The following is an 18053-nucleotide window of genomic DNA, read 5'->3' as shown; positions in this document are numbered from 1 at the left end:
CCGCAGGCATGTCCAGCTCTTTGCAACCCCATGGACTGTAGCCCACCAGGCTCCTCTGTCCATGGGATTCTCCAGATAAGAATTCTGTAGCGGGTTACTATTTCCTCCTCCAGGGGATCTTCCCAACCCAGGGGTTGAACCCAGGTTTCCTGCATTGGCAAGCAGATTCTTTACCACTGAGCCACCAGGGAAGCCCACCCCTGGGCAGAGAACTGGACTAAATGTGGGAAGTACTAAATATGGGAAATACTAAATGTGGGAAGGAAATGGGAGCACAGGATAGTGTGCTTGGGTAACAACAAAGAAGGCAAAGAGTCACAGAGATGAACCCTATGGTGAGAGTGAATTCTCAAGTGCTAGAGATCACAGATCACATCGCCGCTCCCCCGGGGGTCGGAGCAGAGTCAGAACTCTGGACGGTGTTACAGTCCTGGCCAGTCCACACAGTCCCCACACCCTGGATGGTGGGGCACTGAAGACACCAGTGGGCCCCACACTCCATGCATATTCCACACAGTTTTCTGGGACATCAGTGCTGTTGTTCCATCCACTGGGAATGCCCCTTACTCTGCCTGCTTCATAGGTTTTGAGGTTTACTCCATTCCAAGTAAAGAGCAGAAGTCTTTAAAAAACACGCCTGTCGCAAGACTTCCCTGGCGGTCCAGTGGTTAACACTTCACACTTCCAATGCAGGGGGCATGGGTTCCATCTCTGCTCCGGGAACTAGGATCCCACATGCTGCACAGAGAGACCAAAAAAAAAAAAAGGATGCCAGTCAGTGGTTCTTCAAGAGCCATGGGTACCTGGAGGGTGTTCAGAGGAGAGCCACGAAGCCAACCTCAGGGGCTCAAAGCCCAGTGTTGGAAGAACTCAGAGAGGCTGTCTGACCGGCTCAGCTTTTCTCTGAGATGCTGCCCTCTCTCAGGGCTCCTTTTTCCCCTTGCAGATGAGCAAAGAGACAGCGATGCCTGGGATGCTGTGGGTTCATTGCTGAGCCATCCAGCCACTGGCAGTGCATTAGAGCTTCCATGGTGTCCCGGAGAATGATGTCTCTGTGATGAATGGAGGCCTTGCCTTTAAAAGACCCAGCTGCATTTTATATATGCCATAAGCCATGCATGTGCTCTTCAGAGAAAACAAGAATGAGGAAAAAAAAAAAAAAAACATTTGCAAGATAAGTAAAGAGAAATGTAATCCCTCAGTGGAATGAAGGGTGCTTTGAAATGAATGGGGGATAATCCTTTTGTTGTCTATTACAAACGCACTTTATTTCTGTATTATCTGGCTATGAGAATGTGCCGTTTGCTCTGGTGACACAACCCACTGCAGTTTCTTCTCTCGATGTCATTTTTAAGTGTGTGACAAAGTAGTGTTTATCGCCAGGGGTCTGAGGCGTCTGCCGGTGAGGGCGGCTGGGTCATGTGGTCACTGAGGCTCCTGACAGAATGAGTTCTGTCTCCTGCTCAGGACAGTCGTGAAAGGGAGGTTCAGGGCAGGGATGGGATGAAGGTCCGACCCCGACCTGCTCCAGAGGCGAAGGTCCGGGGCTGTATTCACATGGGCTTTCAATAGCCAGGAGAGGCATGACTCAGACCCTCACTCCATCTGAGACCCGGGACTCATCTTGCTCTTGCAGGATCTGACGTTCAGGTCTCTTAAAGGGAGAGCAGGAAGATTCTGAGCGCTTCTCAGAAGCCTTTTGGATGGTGTTTCCTTCTTCCCACCTGTTCTCTCAAGCCTGCTCTGCTTGTCTTTTTCTTCTTCCCACCAGAAAGATGCTCCTTGTTAGTGTTATGGTCGCTCAGTCGTGTCTGACTCTTTGACTGTAGCCCACCAGGCTCCTCTATCCATGGGATTCTCCAGGCAAGAATACTGGAATGGGTAGCCATTCCCTTCTCCAGGGGACCTTCCCTACCCAGGGATTGAACCTGGGTCTCCTGCACTGCAGGCAGATTCTTTACCATAAGAGCCACTGTGGAAGCTTTCCTTTTTCTTCTTCCCACAGAAGGATGCTCCTTATTGGGAGGCAGCTATCATGGAAACACCAGGACTGATCACAAGCTGCAGTAGCTGGGAATCTCTGTTCCTGGGAGTTACTTCCTTTGAAGCTCAGATATTGCCATGCTGATCTGTTGATTTTCATTCAAAGCTCTTTGTGTGTGTGTGTGTGTGTGTGTGTGTGTGCGCGCGCGCGCGCACGCATGCTAATCTCTTGATCCTGACAGACAGCTTTGGAGTCCTACACTCTGTAGATTCCCAGAGAAGATGGAGCATGTTATGCAGGATTCTGTAACTCCCACTCTTAGTGCCTAGATAGCTCAAGAGCTCATCTGATTGCTGCTCAAGAAAATACTGGAGGACAGGACTGGTGAGTGATCATGTCACTTTCTGCTTTAAAGGTGCCAAGGATAAAATGGCCCAGTGTATTTTATCCTTGGCCAAGGATAAACATGAAGTTCTGCAGAGAGCTCCCCACTGCAAACCCAGCCTGACCAGACAGCCTCAGCTGGCTCTTTGCCACTTTCTGCCCTGGGACCATCATGCATGCTGCTCTCTGTCCCTGCCCCATTTATCCAATAACTTCTACTCATCTGCCAGAGTCCAGCTGAAATAGCCTCTCCTCAAAGAACTCCCTACACCCAGTGAGTAGATCGGGCCATCTTTGATGATACCTCATAACTCTGGGAGCCTGGTGGGCTGCCATCTATGGGGTCACACAGAGTCGGACATGACTGAAGTGACTTAGCAACAGCAGCAGCAGCATAACTCTTTATTTTAATTAACGTGATTAAAAATGAAGGACGCACTGGGGAATTAGCAGCTCACTATACGAGCTTCCCTGATGGCTCAGATGGTAAAGAATCCACCTGCAATGCAGGAGACCTGGGTTTGGTCCCTGGGTTGGCAAGATCCCCTCGAGAAGGCAATGGCAACCCACTCCAGTATTCTTGCCTGGAGAATCCCATGGACAGAGGAGCCTGATAGGCTACAGTCTAAGGGGTTGCAAAGAGTCGAACACGACTGAGCGACTCCCACTAACATGGTCTCCTCACACTGAAAGATAGACTCGAGAGGCACAAAACACACCTGGCCTATTTTGTTCCCCACTACATCCCTACAGCAGGATAAATACTGACCAAACAAAGAAATAAATTAAGATAACTCTAGCTTTCTCTGGTTTGCATATGTAAACCTCCATTCATCACTTCCTTTCACTCTGTTAGAAGGAAGACAGGAAGGCTGATTCCCATCAGTGTCTCTCACAATCACATCATCCTCTGAGGTCGCCCTCGACGTGATGATGTGGGCATGTCAGCCCTGGAAATAGGTTTTGTCACGTCTTCCTGCAGCTGCACTGGGGAGAATTCTGCTAAGGCTGCTGGAAGCTCAGCATCGACATGCCCACCACCTCATTCTCTGCAGCACCCAGAGCCCACACAGAGCACTGAGTCATGCGTGACTCTGGGCTCAAACCGCCCAGAGACTATCTCATGGGTTTGCATTCTGCCTCCTGAGAGCTTCCAGTCTAAGAAATAGAAACTGATTCTAGAAACGGTACCTGCACCCAGAGTTTCCTGGCAACAGGATCAAAACCTGAAACTCTGAATGTTAAGGCATTTATAACATACATAGTTCAGTAGTATAACATTTGTCTTGGCAGGAAGGGACAAGTTGAAGTACATTTGCAGGTGGGAGATGGTTGGCTGGCTGAGACGACTGGACATAGAGGGATGTGAAGCTTGGAAATCAGATGGGGAAACAAGTTGACTTTCTCACAGTAACCCAGATAGCCAGGCTATAGAGAGGGTCTATTTCTCTAGAGTCTAAAATTTTAGCCTTTCAGTTCACCGGTTCACTGGTTCTGTTTAGGGCATGAGTTCAGCAACAAATTAAGAAAAGTGTCCCCAGTAAATGCTAATAAGCCCCAAGAGAAAACAAGGGCATCCCCATGCATACCAAATGCACTTATTAGCATCCTTGCTATTATGAAGAAAAAAAGAGTGACCTTGCAATCGTTAGGAGCTTAAAATGCTATGACTTAAGTTTAGGGGGACACATGTTACATTGTAAAACCTAATTAGTGTTCCCTTTGCTAATTGCTGCCTAGCACTGAGCTGGATAAAATAAATGCATGATAGACGTTTCAGAAAGCAGACATAACCCCATCACCGTTTTTAAAGGAAGTGAAATTACAGGAGAAGTGCCATTTGAAAAGGTGTTTATCTGAATTGTTGTGAGTGTCGTAAGGGAAGTGGGGAAGCCTGGGCTGTGAGTGGATTTATTTGTCCCCTAAATGCTGAAATCTGCTTGGGAGAATACTGTTCTCCTCCTATAGTTCTCTGATGTGAAAACAGGGGTACCAGACAATAGAGGGAAATTACTGCATGGAAACAGCTGTGCGGGGAGGGAGGTGGTGAAAGTGTGTCTGGACAGGTGGTTAGAACGCTCAGCAGTGGTCCAGCCCAGACCCAGGGCTGGGGTGTCGGGCTGCACACGTGTGCCCAGAGGTGGGTTTGTCCCCCAGACAAGCTTGACTTGAGTTTCTCCAGTTCACATGGAAGACCTGATGGGTTCCCTCCACTCTCATGGGATATGAAGGGATTCACAGCCCCTTGGCCATCTTGGGGTCAACATACCCGCAGTGCCAAGGGCACAAAGCTGGGATCTGGCTGCAGTCTCTACCCTGTTACATAACCATAAGAGCAGAAAGGGTTGAATCATCAACTATACCTGCCCACCCACACCACACACACATCCATACCATGAATACACACACACATACGCACACACTTCAGTTCCGTTCAGTCACTCAGTCATGTCTGACTCTTTGCGACCCCATGGACTGCAGCACATCAGGCTTCCCTGTCCATCACCAACTCCCAGAGCTTGCTCAAACTCATGTCCATTGGGTCGGTGATGCCATCCAATCATCTCATCCTCTGTCGTCCCCTTCTCCTCCTGCCTTCAATCTTTCCCAGCATCAGGGTCTTTTCAAATGAGTCAGTTCTTCACATCAGGTGGCCAAAGTATTGGAGTTTCAGCTTCAGTATCAGTCCTTCCAATGAATATTCAGGACTGATTTCCTTTAGATTGACTGGTTTGATCTTGTAGTCCAAAGGACTCTCAAGAGTCTTCTCCAACATCACAGTTCAAAAGCATCAATTCTTCGGTGCTCAGCATTCTTTATAGTCCAACTCTCACATCCATACATGACTACTGGAAAAACCGTAGCTTTAACTAGACAGACCTTTGTCGGCAAAGTAATGTCTCTGCTGTTTAATATGCTGTCTAGGTTGGTGATAGCTTTTCTTCCAAGGAGCAGGCATCTTTTAATTTCATGGCTGCAATCACCATCTGCAGTGATTTTGAAGCCCAAAACGTAAAGTCTGTCACTGTTTCCATTGTTTCCTCATCTATTTGCCATGAAGTGATGGGATCGGATGCCATGATCTTAGTTTTCTAAATGTTGAGCTTTAAGCCAACTTTTTCACTCTCCTCTTTCATTTTCATCAAGAGGGTCTTTAGTTTCTCTTCACATTCTGCCATAAGGATGGTACCATTCTGCATATCTGAGGTTACTGATATTTGTCCCAGCAATCTTGATTCTGGCTTGTGCTTCATCCAGCCTGGCATTTTGCATGATGTATGCTGCATAGAATTTAAATAAGCAAGGTGACAATATACAGCCTTGGTGTACTCCTTTTCCTATTTGGAACCAGTCTGTTGTTCCATGTCCAGTTCTAACTGTTGCTTCTTGACCTGCATACAGATTTCTCAGGAGGTAGGTAAGGTGGTCTAGTATTCCCATCTCTTGAAGAATTTTCCACAGTTTGTTGTGATCCACACACACTTATACATACACTTATACACATGCTTATACACACACATACAGACACACACACACACTTATACACACATACATGTAATTATACACACACTTATGCATACTTTTACAATTATACACACACATATACACACACACACTTATACAGACACATTTATGCACTCATATACACACTTACATGCACACACTTATACATACACTCACATGCACTTATACACTCACACACACACAGCCTTGCCTTGCCTCCAGCTATGCTCAGCATTCATAATAAGGTTGTGAAAAGGGAAATCATTTTCTCAGCATTGGCATATTTTTTCCTCCTTAAGGATAAGTGATGGCTGATTTTCCAAGGGAAAAAGTCTGCCATGTGCCTCTCTCAGGGCCCCTCCTGAGTGCATCCTAAATGGTACAGATTAAAATCAAGTCATAAATGTTACAGCCAGAAGCACTTGTGAAGATAGTTTAGTGCTTTGTTTTCCTGGTAGGTTCTGAGGAGCGCTGGGGTGCCCTGAGGTCCCTCAGCCTCTGCTGGGGCGGCTGGTAGGAGGGGGCCCACGAGAAACAGAGCCAGCAGGGGCCTCATACCACCGGGGAGGCCCCTCTCAGCTATTGTAAATAGTGAGCATGCATGTCAGATTTCGTTTGAAGAAGAAAACGCTTCCACTGCTTAAAAAAAAATAAAATTAAAATGGTTGGAAATTGCCAAGGCCATTGAAGACAAGGGAGGCTCTGGGATTTCCCTCGGGCTGTGTCTGATGCTGGTAGGGTCAGGACCAGCATCCAGGCCTCTGGGTCAGAGATCTGTCTCCGGGTCGGTGTGGGAGGACAGTGAAGAGCGTCAGCCGCTCCCAAGGGTGGTGAGGACTTTGGATATAACAGGGGACTCCCTGAAGAACGTCAAACCCAGCCTCACTTTCGCAGACACTCTTAGGTGGTCTTAAGTAAGATTCCTTTCCCTGAGCCATATTTCCCAAGGATCATGCTCCTCTTTCAAGGATAACGGGGACCTCACTGAAGTGGGGGAGAGGGTTGGCTTCTGCCCACCACTGCAGCTGCCCCAGGATCACCTCCACCCCTGCCATGGCTCTAGCGTCAGCAGGTTATAACCCAGATGGTCAAGGCTGGATTTGGAAACTCAGTTGCTTCCGTGTGGTTTCCGACGTCTGCACATTTGCCTTGTTAGCCCGCGTGGCTTCTCAGGGATCAACTCCTGCCATTTGCCGCCTGCCAGCATTAATGCCAGCAAGACAGACTAGCAGCAGAGAAGCGCCTACATCTGCAGCCCAGGAACCCCTCCATCCAGGGGTGGTGGGACCTGTGGAAGGCAGCAGGGTTTCATAGCCATTTCACCTGCCTCCTTCTCCTCCTCATCGTCCTTCTTCCCAGCTCCCCTGTCCTTTCCAGGCACTGAAGATTTGAAAAAAAAAAAAAAAAACAGAGCTGCTGATAATTAAAATTAAATCTCTGTTCCACCAATGTCTGAAGCTCTGGGAAGTCATTATCAGAGTCAGACAGTGATATTTTGATATCCTGGAATCTTTTTGATATAAGGAATCAAGTTCTAAGGCAGGAGAAGATAGAGCGCCATGCTATTTCCTAATCAGCCTTTATAATTTGTGGTATCTTGGGACGCTTCTCAGATGTTTCCACTGTGGCTTATGTACACTTCAAACCCGCATGCCATTAAATGCAGAAGCTGGGTACTGAATTAATGAAGGGAGCTTCAAAAGCCCACCTCTTTGGCAAGCTGAAGATCTGAGGGTGAACTCAAAGACGGTGATGGGGCTTTGAAAACTGCTAAGCACAAACAATAAACCTCATTACATAAAGTCAGTAGAGTGGGCTCAGGAGTGGGATAAGGGGAGTGGGGCGCAGAAGGGGTGAGACTCAGCCTGACAACCGGCTCAGTCGGGGGGCTGGGGTTGGAGTGAAAAGGACTGCGTTTGGGAAAATCATGTGATATATATAGAAGCCATGCTGAGGAAAGTAGACAGGAGGATGATGGGAGAATCCAGGGCACAGGCAGGCCACTGTGGGGACAGTGATGGGGCAGCCTTCCAGCTTGAGGATGCTGTGGGCGAGAGGTGGTCCGAGTTTAAGAGTGGGATTGCTGGCTCCTGTCTCGCTCACTCTAGCAGCTTCAGAAACATCTAGAGAGGGCAGAGCTTTTGCAAAGGGTGTGTAAAGCAAGAGAGGAGCTGATGGAGTCCACTCAGATGTCTAAATGTAGTCTCCGAAGGTTTTTGAGGTTATGAGTCATCCTGTCAAACTGAAGCTTAGCTGGATATCTAAAATGGATAGTCAACAAGGACCTACTGTACAGCACAGGGGACTCTGCTCGATGTCATGTGGCAGCCTGGATGGGAGGGGAGTTTCAGGGAGAATGTGTATGTATGGCTGGGCTTCCCAAGCAGGTCAAGAACCTGTCTGCTAGCGCAGGAGATGCAGTTTCGGTCCCTGGGTCAAGAAGATCCTCTGGAGGAAAGCATGGCAACCCACTCCAGTATTTTTGCCTGGAGAATCCCATGACAGAGGAGCCTGGCAGACTACAGTCCATGGGGTCACAAAGTGACTTAGCACGCATATGTATGTGGCTAAGTCCCTTCGCTGTCCACCTGAAGCTATCACAACATTGTTAATCAGCTGTACCCCAATACAAAATAAAAAGTTTGGAAAAAAAGAAGCTGAGCGGGGACTTCCGAAACTCTCAAAACACCTTTATGCACAGTCAGGGAGTAAGAAGCTTAAGGAGTTGATTGCTATTCAATGGGAGAGTTCTTCAAGAGATTCCCTTGAAAACTGGCCAGCAGTTTGGATGATCAGAGCGCCAGACCAGTGGGGGTAGTTTTCAGAAGTAGCTGGGGGCCACAAGGTAATATGTGGAGACATTTCATTAGGACACAGCAAGAGAGTGAAGAACCGCTCAGCCTTGGGTCCCAAACCTCTCCCTCTAGACCCTCCTATAGGAAAGCTGAGGCCACTGGGGCAGTGCAAACCCTTTCTGGGCCATCACTGCTAGCCAAGGCGGTCCTGCATAGGTACCAGGCTCCCCGAGGGTCCAGGCGGGAGGCCAGATCTCTCGTGAAGCTGCTGAGCATCACAGAGCGTCCCCCTCCATTGCCAGCCCTCTCCCTCTAATAATTATATCTTCATTTTAATTTGAGAATTTAACTACAGAGATTACACTGACCCTTTCCCCTAGAATGAAAGGACAGAGGATCCTCTACCAGATAGTTATTTGTGATTGCGGCTGGGGGTTTATTTAAACTAATTTTATTATTCATGACACTGACAATTTATGCAGTGAATGCAATTATAGGCTATGATTGGCTGCCACCGCTAAGGGCGAAAAGTACCACTTCCCTGAATGTGCAAGAAAGAGAGGCAGAGAATATTAGAAAAATAATCAGTCACAGAAATATTTTTTATGAAGTGTTCCCCCCAAACCTTCATTGAAAAAAAAAAGCTAATTTAATTTCCCAAACACCCTGCAAAAGATATCTAATTATCCACTGCTAAATTGCTCTCATAATTTTTTCCAAAGTTCTCCATTGTTTATGCCTCTGTGAGTTCTCCTTGTCTGCAAGCAAAGAAACTGTCGTCTTGATGCACAGGTCTCAAAAAGACCTCCTCTCAATGATGCTTCCTGATGCTGTGGTCTGTGCATCTCTGATACGTTTGCCCATTTAATCAGGAGATATCTGAGGAACAGACGTGAATTGTTATCATCTACAGTTGGAGCAGAAGTAGAGGGAATTGCCCTTATTTTCCCTTTTTTATCCATTTTCCTGAGAGAAACCATTAACACATTTGTTTGGACATCAAATCAAGACCAACTGTGGTGCGTCCACACAGTGGAATACACCTTGGCAGTGGAAAGAAGTGAGCTAGTGATACATGCAGCAGTGTTAGGTGAATCTCAGAATAGCTATGCTAAGTGAAAGGAGCCCAGCAAAAAAGAGTTCTTAGTATGTGATTCCATTTATATAAAGTACTAGAGAAAGCCAACTCATTTTTAGATACAGAGAACAGATCACGTAATTCCTTGAAGGGTGGAGGCAGGCAAAAAGGAGCGATTACAAGGGCACATGAGAAAACTCTGGAGGGAGGGATGGCAGTGTTCTTTCTCTTGATTGTAGTGGTGCCTTCACAGGTAAATACATATCAGAACTGATCAAATGGACACTTTGAATATGTACAGTTTATTGTATGCTGACGTTACCTCAATAAACCTGTTACCATAGACACACACCCCTTAGTGTGTGTGGAACAGTCTTGACTCCAGCATTTACTAAGTATGTGACTTTAACCTCTGCAGATGGTGGTTTCAGATCAGATCAGATCAGATCAATCGCTCAGTCATGTCCGACTCTTTTACTCATCTGTAAAAGGGGATGCTAAGGTCTTCTCTGCCTACCCCATAGGGCATTATGAACATCAGCATGAGAACACAACCCAGGTGTATTTGTACTGATAACCTCACAAATTGGACTTCCTCAACCTCAATCCCTGGAGAGGTAAAGGGAGTCAATGCTGCTGTCCCAGAACCTAGCATGTAGTCAGCACCCAGTCTTTTTTAATTGAAATGATGGACCTCCAGTGTTTAACGCTTAGTAAACCTCCACTGGGACCTTCCCTGGTGACTCCCTGGTAAAGAATCCACCTGCCAGTGCAGGAGATGTGGGTTCAATCCCTGGGTTGGGAAGATCCCCTGGAGAAGGAAATGGCTACCCACTCCAGCGTTCTTGTTTGGAGAATCCCATGGAGAGAGGAGCCTGACAGGCTATAGCCCATGGGGTCAAAAAGAGTCGGACACGACTTAACAACTGAACAACAGACCTCCATTGGCATCACAGAGTCTAATTATTATCTATTCACTGAATTTCTGATAGGGGCTTATAGAATTCTGAAATAGCACATCTTAGCCTGGAAGGGCATCAGGAAAGCCTTTGACCACATCCTAGCTTCAGATAGATAGGATGTAAAGACATCTAGTACCTGCTTCATGGCTTGGCCTTTATAAAGGATGCTTGATGGAGGGGAAAGTGGTGACCAAGATGAAATTCCTAGAACCTTTGATGAGCTCTCCTACGCTGTTCCCTAGTATAGGAACTGATCCATAGAGAGCCTGGTGAGAATCTGGCAAGAGCTCTTTACGTTCACAGCACAGCAAAGTGGAACTGAGATGGGGAGGCGCCCTCACTTCAAAGGCTCTTGCAAGCCCAGGAGAGCTCTGAATTGTAAATTGTCTGATGTCGGGCCTCTGCGGCTGTTGTGTAGATGAGCGTCGCAAACTCTCAGAATTTTCTCCCTAGCTTCCTGGCAATCAGTGCAGCCCACTTGATCACTCATCCACCTCACTCCAGCCTGTACTAAACATTTGTTTATGTCACCCTTTGCAGCTCTCACAGTATTTTCACGTAATTATCACATTTAGTCTTCACCTTGGTTCTGTGGGATGTTTTGGATGGATCCTGCTATGTTTCCTGTTTGTGGCTAGAGGAATTGACGCCCATATCAGTGAAGACTCACCTAAGGATCCTCACTGAACAGAGTGGAGAGAAGAACCAGTTCTCTGCCTTCTAACATCATTTCCTATACTGTCTCTACTCACGCCCTTCCCAGGGAGATGGTTGATAACATCACCTCTGCTTAACTGATTCTGAAGGCCACGTTATGCCAATTTCCACTTTTCAGATATGTTGGAGAGAAGTCATGTGACCTACGTAATAAGCTCACGCAGTGGCTGAGTGGAGATCAGATCCTGGCGAATGCAGCTTCCTTCCCACTGTACCCATTTCGTCTCCAGCGTAGGCAGACCTTGTTTTGTGGCATTTTGCAGATACAGCATTTTTTTACAGGTTGAAGGTTTGTTGTGGCAACCCTGCATCAAGCACTCTGTCAGCACCATTTTCCCCCCAGCATTTGCTCACTTCATGCCTCTGTGTCACATTTTGCTAATTCTCCAGATATGTCAAACCATCTACCAAGAAAAGCATGATGAATCACTGAAGACTCAGATGATGGTTAGCATTTTAAGCAATAAAGCATTTTTTAATTGGGCTTCCCTGATGGCTCAGTGGTAGAGAATCTGCCTGCCAATCCCTGGATTGGGAAAATCCCCTGGAGAGGGAAATGGCAACCCACTCCAGTATTCTTGCCTGGGAAATCCCATGGACAGGGCCTGGCAGGCTACAGTCCATGGGGTCACAAAAGAATTAGACATGACTTAGCGACTAAATGACAGCAAACTTTTTAATTAAAGTTTGTAAGTTTTTTAAACAAAAGGCTATTGCACACTTAATATACTGTGATATATTTTGAACTGGGAAACCAAAAAATTGTGTGACTGGCTCTATTTTGATGTTCACTTCATTGCAGGGCTCTGGAGCCAGACCCCCAATTCCTCCGAGGTATGAAGTTCATTTCCAACTTTTGAGATTTGTGTGTCTTTCCATTGCCTTTACATTCCTGACCAGGTTGGGAGAACCTTGGGAGTGGTAGGGGGTGTTGGGGAAGAGAGGTGGAGAGATGAACACCGACTCAGTGGACCAGCCCAGATCCTGCCTCTCCCATTCCATCCCTGCAGTGATGGTTGGGTTGCAGAATAACACACCTCAGTGCTTGCCAAGGAAAGAGTGGTGACCCTTTTGACTTCACGAATTTGGAAGAAGAACAGCATGGAACCTAAATTTGAACAGAGAGGAGAATCCTCCCTGGAAAGCACACTGACCGTGACCACAATCAGTAATGCTCTGTCCTCCTCAGCCTCCAATCCCCCGAGCACCTCTCACCCTTCCATCGGCGAAGACATGCTTGTCTTTTTGTCTTAGAGTGATGAGGGCATGCTTGCTCTAATGTTCATGGGCTGCATTCAGAACAGAACCCGGGCAATTAGGAGTTTTGGAAAGTCAGACTCAGATGTTTCAGATGACACGATACCTCCGTTATTCAGAGGCCACCGTTTCCAAATCACATTCTGTAATTTTGTGCCCTATTCACCTTGCCTGGGTCCCTACATGCTCCTGGCCACTGTCTCTCTCTGCCCCTTCCAAGGTCTTCTGGGAGCCTAGTCACCGTGAAGCAGCAAAAGAGGTGCAGGGAGAATGATCTCTAACTCATGTGTTCACCTTAGGTTTTGACTTTCCAGAGCCCACCTGGAACCGTTATCCTCTTTTTTGAATGTTGAAGGCATCTTTTTGTCCCCCGAGGAGACATTTTTGAAACAGATCACCATTGGAATGTGAATTTTCCTGTCAAGGGTGGGACAGAATAAAGAATGTGGCCATTATTCTCCACTCATAAAAGAAGCCTCCCTCCAGCTGTTACTCAAAAGACAGTAAAAACCCTCCTAGCACCGGGTCACCCTGCAGACTGGCGCTTCCCCAGTCGAGGCCCTGCCCCAGCATTCAGTGCTTGGGACCAGGCTGGAGGCTGATGGCAGAGCTCAGCTTTCGAGCCCAACCATTCAATAATGCTCTAATTAACTACCACAAACTTCAGAGGACCCACTAACTATAATTGAGAGATCAACGGAGGCTGCATGGAGTTAGATGTGCATACTAATTACTGAATTAGCCAACACCTGTTTTGGAACTTTGTGCTGAAACGTGGCTGTGTTTCAGGCTGCTGCTGCTGCTGCTGCTAAGTCGCTTCAGTCATGTCTGACTCTGTGTGACCCCATAGACGGCAGCCCACCAGGCTCCCTTGTCCCTGGGATTCTCCAGGCAAGAATATTGGAGTGGGTTGCCATTTCCTTCTCCAATGCATGAAAGTGAAGTCGCTCAGTCGTGTCCAACTCAGCGACCCCATGGACTGCAGCCCACCAGGCTCCTCCGCCCATGGGATTTTCCAGGCAAGAGTACTGGACTGGGGTGCCATTGCCTTCTCCAGTGTTTTCAGGCAGAAGACCTTTAAGTGTAAGAAAAAAGTTTGTCTTTAGAGAGAAAAATGAGGCCCAGTTCTTGTCTGGTGAATAAGACCATTTCGTTGGCAATATGTAGTTGATAAAGCCAGGGGTGAGGCAATGCAGATGAAGCGGTACATGGAGTACTCTGAAGGGAAGACAGGGATGTTTAGAATGGATATCAATGAGGATATTGATGTCAGGGAGAGAGGCATGCTGGGATCTGGGTGTTTCATGGCTGCGCCTGGACCACATTTCTGCATCTTCTGCATCTAGGGGCACCACCTATTCTGTGCTAGGAATAGGTCAGAACCACTTAACATCTTCATTAGGACAAGGAAGAGCAGGACAGGGACAAAATATGTCAAAGGACAGTGTAGAGGAAAAGGTGTAAGAGTCGGGCCCCAACCTAGAGGAGAGCGCAGGCTGAGAGAGGACAGAACACAGAACTCAGGTGCCAGGCAGACCGTACATGAGAAGGAAAGAAACTATTTCTTAATTCTATTCCTCATTTTTACTGATTAGCTTCAATAACCTGTAATCAGTGGATTCAAACGGGAGAAATCATACTTACCCTGTGAGCCTTGTAATTTTTAAGATAAAATATTTGTTGCCAAATGGAAAAGTGGAACCTATTTTTTAAAGTCCCAGATACTCTAGGATGAGCACAATGGGGCACTCATTGTGAGATAAGCCAGCTCGGTGCCCTCTGCTCTGCGCTCCAGCTAATTGATACAGTCTTAATTCATCAACGAAGGGACTCCCCATTACTATGAAAGAATTACCTGCAAGAAAATAATAAGGCAGATTTACTATTTCTGGCTTGTTCCTCCATTGGGAGAAGAACGTGTGATGATGCTAAGAATATTGGTGTTGGTGATGATGGTGATGATGAATGCGATCATTGACATTCACACAAACAAAACAAGATCGAAGGGCTTCTGAGATTCTAGCATGATCTGTCCTTACACCATCTTTTCTCTTTTTAAAAATATACATTTATTTATAATCTATTTGGCTGTGTCAGGTCTCGGTTGTGGCACATGGGATCTTCATTGCATCACACGATGTCTTTCATTGTGGTGCCTGGACTCTCTGGTTATGGTGCATGAGGGATCTTAGTTCCCCGACTAGGGATTGAACCCACAGCCCCTGAATTGCAAGGTGGATTCTCAACCACTGGACCACCATGGAAGTCCCATTATGCTCTCCTTTCTCGGAAATTCAATACACTTGATAAGAACCTTTCTGAAAATTTCTAAGAATATCTGTTTGGGAAACACACTATTTTTTTCATGCTTCCATCCTTTCTCTGAGAGGCTATTCTGAGAATGAGAGTTGCGTGGGTACTGCAGAAGATGCCACCACACAGAGACTCCTTATGTTTCCCACCGTCTTCAGGGATCCAGGTAACCTTGAATGTGGATCTTCTCAGACTTGACACACCTCTGCATTTGGCATCTTTCTCACTGATAAAGTGTCAAAATGAAGGGGCGCTTGTCCAAGATGGAAGGATACAGTACCCATGGTCATCTCTTAACATCAGATTCCTCTCCCAACTTCAAAGGTTTAACAGCCTTGGAAATAACCCCGTTTCTACTACCACCCTATCTGAATGGAGGATTTCTCTATTGACACTAAGTCCAGAGAAGGGTTTCTATGTGAAAAGAATATACTAGCCTCTTAACCTTTTGCCCCCTTCACCCGACATTTATTCACAGAGGGTTGGGTTAAATGATCAACGCTGGGTGCTGTTAAACCACACAGACTGTGGGTTGTCTGATATGGAGAAATCTCACTGCCGAGCAGCCACTGGCTGTGCGTCTCCTGTTGACTGCCCGCCCCGTGTGTGTTAAAATCTGCTTTTTGTGCTTTTGTAGCTGAGCTTTTCCACTTCATTAGCCTCTGAGGAGAGGTGACATCATTGCTTTTGAGCTCCCCCACAACCTTGACAAACCTCCTTGTCCCACTTCTCTAAGGGTAGGCCTCAAAATCTGTCATCTAGCTGATCAGTCAGTGAGTTTCCTGGGTCACGATCCTTGCGTGCTGGATCTTTTGTTACTTTCCCTCCTGGAGCACTGAGCTGTCCTTGGGTTGGGAGAGCGGTAGCGGTCTTGTGCACGTGTCCATCTCCCACCTGCCCAGCCTTCCCCAGCACCCTCTGAACACATCCTCCCTGCATCCTGACAGCCTGGCTTTGGAGACTTTCCTGTGCCTCTGTGCTTGGACTTGGAGCCCACATTGTAAACTTCTCACACTCACGTGCTAGGAGATCCCTGAAGCTTGGGTTGTCTTCATGGTGATATAAAGAGAGATTTGTTGGGACTTCCCTGGTAAGTCAGACTCCATACTCCTAATGCAGGGGGATCGGATTTGATCCCTGGCCAGGGAACTAGATCCCACATGCTCCAACTGAGGGTTCACATGCTGCAACTAAGATCTGGTGTAGCCAAATAAATATTCTAAAAGAAAAGAAAAAGAGAGATTTGTCCAGTAATGTGGTCTCTGGTCTATTGATTGACACTTTCTAAAACAGTATTTCTCCAATAATAGTCAGAGCTGTATGCATGTGTGCGTGAGTGCTAAGTCTCTTCAGTCATATCTGACTCTTTGTGACCCCATGGACTGTAGCCTGCCAGGCTCCTCTGTCCATGGGATTCACCAGACAAGATTCACCAGTGGGTGGGATGCCCTCCTCCAGAGGATCTTCCCGATCCAGGGATAGACCCCTGTCTCTTATATCTCCTGCATTGGCAGGCTGATTCTTTACCACTGGCGCCACCTGGAAAGCCCAGTCCAGAACTACTTCCAACAAAATCATCCACAGAGATTGTTTAAAATGCAAATTCCCAGTGACCGCCTCCACATTACTGAACAGGATTTCTGGGAGTGGAGCCCAGGATTTTAACAAGCTTTACAAGGGAGTCTTATATATGCTGAGAACCGAGCACTACTAGAGAACTCTTGAAAAAAAATTATTGGAGTGTAGTTGCTTTACAATATTGTACTGGTTTCTACTGTACAGCAAAGTGAATCAGCCATATGTATTCCTATCTCCCCCTTTTTTGGATTTCATCCCTGTTTAGGTCACCACAGAGCATTGAGTAGAATTCCCTGTGCTATACAGTAGGTTCTTCAGTTGTTTAGTTGCTCAGTCGTGTCCGACTCTCTGAGACCCCATGGGCTGTAGCCCACCTGGCTCCTCTGTCCATGGTATTTTCCAGGCAAGAATACTGAAGTGGGTTGCCATTTCCTTCTCCAAGGGATCTTCTCCACCCAGGGATCGAACCCAAGTCTCCTGGGTTGGCAGGTGGATTCTTTACCATTGAGCCACCAGAGAAGTCCAGGTTGTCAATAGTTATCTTTTTAATACATAATATCAATAGAGTATATATGTCAATCCCAGTATCCCCATTCATCCCATCCCTGCCTTTCACCCTTGGAATCCATATGTTTGTTCTCAATGTCTGTGTCTCTATTTCTGCTTTGTAAATAAGATCATTTATGCTAATTTTTTCAGATTCCATATATATGCGTTAATATACAGTATTTGTTTTTTGAGAATTTTTAAATTAATTATTTTAATTAGAGGCTAATTACTTTACAGTATTGTAGTGGTTTTTGCCATACATTGACATGAATCAGCCACGGGTGTACATGTGTCCCCCATCCCGAACCCCCTCCCTCCTTCTTCCCCATCCCATCCCTCAGGGTTGTCCCAGTGCACTGGCTTTGAGTGCCCTGTTTCATGCATCAAACTTGGATTGGTCATCTGTTTCACATATGATAATATACATGTTTCAATGATTTGAGAGATAATGTTTTTAAACTAGTAGACCTGAAAATTGTTTGTTCATCTAAACACACCTGATGCTTCACAGGATCTTAAGGTCAACATATGTCATGAGGATCACTGAGGTCATGTGTGCCATCTCCCCAGGAGATTACATGTCCTCCTCTTTAATATTTACAGAGGGAGGGAGCTCACAGCTTCAAGAGACTTCCAAACTGAAGCTGCTCTAGTGATCAGAAAGTTCTTTGTACTGCTTCAAAGCCTCCATCTTCTCTGCTCAGTTCCAGTTTTGACTCTGAATAAATATATAATGGCCCTTCTTTTACACAGCGTGCTTTCTAATATGTGTGCTCAGCTGCTTCAGTCGTGTCCAGCTCTTTGCTCCCCTATGGACTGTAGCCTGCCAGGTTCTTCTGTCCATGGGATTCTCCAGGCAAGGATACTGGAGTGGGTTGCCATTGCCCTCCTGCCAGGCAATGGCAATGGGTTGCCATTGCCTTCTTCCCTAC

The 18053-nt window shown here is 46.6% G+C and overlaps 1 protein-coding gene across 2 annotated transcripts in view; it reads left to right on the top strand.

Annotated features, from left to right (window-relative positions):
- KIRREL3 (kirre like nephrin family adhesion molecule 3) overlaps positions 1-18053 on the top strand; it is a 603489-nt gene that overhangs the window by 114984 nt on the left and 470452 nt on the right. The window lies entirely within an intron of this gene.

Source organism: Bos mutus, chromosome 29 (assembly GCF_027580195.1).
Source record: "Bos mutus isolate GX-2022 chromosome 29, NWIPB_WYAK_1.1, whole genome shotgun sequence".
NCBI classification, from domain to species: domain Eukaryota; kingdom Metazoa; phylum Chordata; class Mammalia; order Artiodactyla; family Bovidae; genus Bos; species Bos mutus.
Note: the sequence above shows the minus strand (reverse complement) of the source record. Positions and strands in the feature narration are given on the sequence as shown.